The following is a 3,941-nucleotide window of genomic DNA, read 5'->3' as shown; positions in this document are numbered from 1 at the left end:
GTCATTTGCTTTCAATCCTTTGGGCTTCCCAACCTGATTTTGGCCCCAGTCACAAGTCATTTGCTTTCAATCCTTTGGGCTTCCCGACCTGCTTTTATATTTCTCACACAATAATTTAACGAAGAAGATGATAAATTTAACATTGAATATTTGTCTTTTTAAATACGTCGTCTATGTTTTCGTGAATTAATGAATACAAATCCTGGAATCGCAAATTAACTCACTTCCCGACATCCGATAAAACTGAAAGTAGACTATTTGTCAATGAAAATGCATTCTATTAAGTTTTGTGGCAATCACGCATACACATAGTGATATAAACGCGTTTTTCTGAACTTGGACGACATAACAGCAGTTAATATACGAAATTAACGTCGGTCCTGCCCAATCGCTGCAGTCTTTCGCAAGGTTTACTCCAATCCTTCGGGAGGAAGGTTCATTCCCCGGTCTTTAGTTCACATCAGCTTAAGAGCCAGTTCAATCCTCTGTCAAACCATTTTTTCCTTTGAATTGGCTATTAGCCGGCACAAGAGATGGCGTTGAAACTGGGTCGAAAATTGAAAAAAAAAAAATATTGTAATTAAGACACATTCCAATAACCAAATTGATGTTTGTTGACATCGGTTAGAATACCACAGCATTACCACTTGCCCTCAGAGGTCACCATATTATGATGAAACCCCCAATGTATTCGACCTGCCTGTTTACTGGGTGGTTATCACAACACGCGTATATTGCATAATGAGTGTTTATGTTAATTGCACGACCATATACAGTGTAATGTTACGTTCGTATATTATTAGATGAACATCTGCATACAGATATGCAAAACGTTTCAGGGACGGGGACGCTCGCTTAATTGTGCCACCACATTCGCAAGTCACGTCCCACTAAGCTCCCAAAACCCAAACCGATGATATTAAAAATGCAAGATTGGTCCCTTATAATAAAGATATTAATTACGTTCTTAACGTGTAGGTTAATACAGTTTTTATATTTGTTTTAGTGAATAAAAACACCCGTTTCCAGATTAACCCCTCCAGCTTTTGAGGGTCATATATGACCGACCGTGCAGATTTTATTTCATGCGGAAATACATAATTTATTTTATGTTAGAAAGAAAAATAATATTTTTTTCCTGTTTGTTTCAAATATTCTAAATTGAATCAATCCATAAAATCCTAAGAATAGCCAAAATGAATAATTCATATATCGCGCCGATATCGTAACAATCGGTTTAATTTTAATAATTATTTCTTATTTTTTATTATATTAACGAGATGAAAATGAAGACACAGTTTTCTTACAAATTTTCCAAGCAAAAAAACGTGTTTTTGAAATATCGAGTTCTCTTAATTTTTCTACGATTGGAGTAAAAATGTGGTTTGCGTTTTTGACAATATTTTTCACGTTTGATATTAAAATTTTATTATTTAGAAATAGTAATGTTTATTTTAAATGCATACACCGAAAATATAATTCTATCTAGTTTCCAAGACAGTATTTGTTTTTACGGAAAATTAAAAAAAATAAGACGTATTTGGCGCACTTGAAATACACAGAAAACATTGCAAACTGAACAAATGTGATGAAAGTTCCTAAGGGTTAAGAATAAAATGTAAAAGCTTACCTATTTGAATTTCTCCTACTGCCATCATTTTAACTGAAATTTTTTGTTTGTGCAATGGCAACATACTTAATACAATATCAGGTAGTGTAAGAGACAGAGCGCGTGCCAAACAGGCTAGAACTGAAACATCATTAAGTCAGTGGCCACATCGGTTTCCATTAACCTACGTGGAGGGCATTTCTAGATGTAATATTATTTCAAGAATTTTTGAAGAGGAGTTCACAACCAATATTTATTAATAATATAAATACTTTATTATATATGATAATATGAATATGAAGTAATCATCAATGAATGCAATCATAAAAAAAAGAAAATAAATACACAGAACTTGATTTTCAATATAAAAACACGATTTACAGATATAAATATATTTTTTTAATCTTTATTAAATATCGAGATATTGCTTTCATATTCAGGATACGAATCATTGTAAGAACCCCACCATTTCTTACTATCATAATAATTCAATAATAATTGCTTAAACTAGAATAAACTATAACTCTGCAATGTAGAATTACAATAAATTATTATGTCTCAGAAAAAATAAATCATTGCATTAATATTGGATTTCATTCGTAGGGAAATAACAGAAAATTCAATTAAAAATATATTTTCGTTAATTAAATAATATGTATACATATAGATAAAATGAGATTTATTTATCTGATAAATTTTATTCTTACATATTATTACATAAATTATTACATATTATTACATAATATCGTCGGTGCATACATAATATGAACAATGTAACGTTTTTGACGAAAATGAACTAAATATACAGTTTTTTTTAGTTTTTTTTTCTCCACCTTCTACAATATGAACCATGTCCTAATAACCAATATTTATGGAGATAGAAAACGAATCATGTGCAGGCAGTCAAAATTTTGCATCTCAATAAGAACCATGTGAACTTATTTTACATGGTTCATATTAAATGTGCGCTTTTTTCCGCATCTATGGTCACATTGTTCATATTCTACATCTATGATTACACTGACAGTTGTCAAGTTGTTCCCGCATATTTTCTACCTTGTACACGCTCTAGCTGTTTTTGAAGTGAATAAATAAATAAATCCGACATAATATTATTGTTTGACGGTTCGTGGCCATTTGGTTTATAAAGTAGCGGTAAGTTATTATGTTTTATTTTATAAATTTCACGTATTTTCCTAAAAACAGTAACAAAATGTCATCCGAGGATTTATGAAAAATGGCTGCCCTTTGAAGCGTCAATAATTTGAGTCCAGTGTTGTGATAAACTTCGAATTTTGACACAATGTGGAAAAATATTAAAGTTATTTTGTTTTTATGTTTCAGGGAAAGTTTAATACTAAAATTTAACTCAAAAATAAGAGAAATACATGATTATTCTAAGCATTACATGTCATTATCATCTGACTGGCATCTGTAAGTATTTGTCTGTCTTTTAACTATATTTTACTATATTGTTGTCATATTTGTGCGTACTATGTAATGTATATTTCAATCTGTGTATCTTCTTTTACAGATAAATATATCTTTGACTATAATAAGAGAAACGTGTAGAGAAATCACTGTTGTTTGCTGACAAGTTCAAAAATTTTTATGTGAGTTCATATTTTTATTACTGTACTAGTACTGTAGCAGGAAAGATGTTGAATTATGTATTTAATTTTGATTTTGTTCCAGAATGTACCGAAACCGCACGAGGGAGATTGTACGTTTAAGTACGATACGTAGTTCTGTATCAGAGGTTATGGATGTTGGAGATCTTGAACCAGTCAATCAAATGGATGTTGAAGATCTTGAACCAGTCAATCAAATGTATGACAACATGATGTTATGTCCTGTGACTGGAGAATTTATTCCAAACCTGTCGAATAACATTGGCTCCACACGGAACGATGTTATCTCTGGAGACAAAAGTCTGTGTGAATTAACTGGAGAGTGGATCCTAGAAAATGATAATACAAATGTTTCTTTACCATTAGATTCTGATTCACTTGTTCAGAAGATTAAAAAAAATAAGAGATGTAGAGTCTTGGGCAAAGAGTATGTCGGATATAAAAAGCATTGCGGGAAATATGAGCAAAGCCAATTGAAGTCAGCAAAGTCTATGGGAATAAGATGTGAACACGAACAACCCAAATTTGCACTTAAAAATTCTTTTCATTGTCATAAAATAACGGAAGAGGATCGCCTGCACACATTCAACAGTTTTTGGAAATTGAAAACTTGGTCGGAGAAGAGAGCTTATTTCCTGGGCTTTGTAGCAGTACGTGCTATAAGACAGCGTCGTCGTGAAAGCGCAGATTGCACGAAAAAG

General features: G+C 31.8%; 1 long non-coding RNA gene across 1 annotated transcript; it reads left to right on the top strand.

The window, feature by feature from the left end:
- The first annotated feature begins 2,365 nt into the window (after positions 1–2,365).
- LOC149418051 (uncharacterized) lies at positions 2,366–3,559 on the top strand. Its single transcript, XR_016303125.1, has 3 exons — positions 2,366–3,043; positions 3,144–3,222; positions 3,305–3,559. It is a non-coding gene; the product is annotated as an uncharacterized LOC149418051 (long non-coding RNA).
- Positions 3,560–3,941: the final 382 nt, after the last annotated feature.

Source organism: Hesperophylax consimilis, chromosome 14 (genome assembly GCF_061612785.1).
Source record: "Hesperophylax consimilis isolate HC1 chromosome 14, BYU_Hcon_1.0, whole genome shotgun sequence".
Classification (NCBI taxonomy): Eukaryota; Metazoa; Arthropoda; class Insecta; order Trichoptera; family Limnephilidae; genus Hesperophylax; species Hesperophylax consimilis.
Note: the sequence above shows the minus strand (reverse complement) of the source record. Positions and strands in the feature narration are given on the sequence as shown.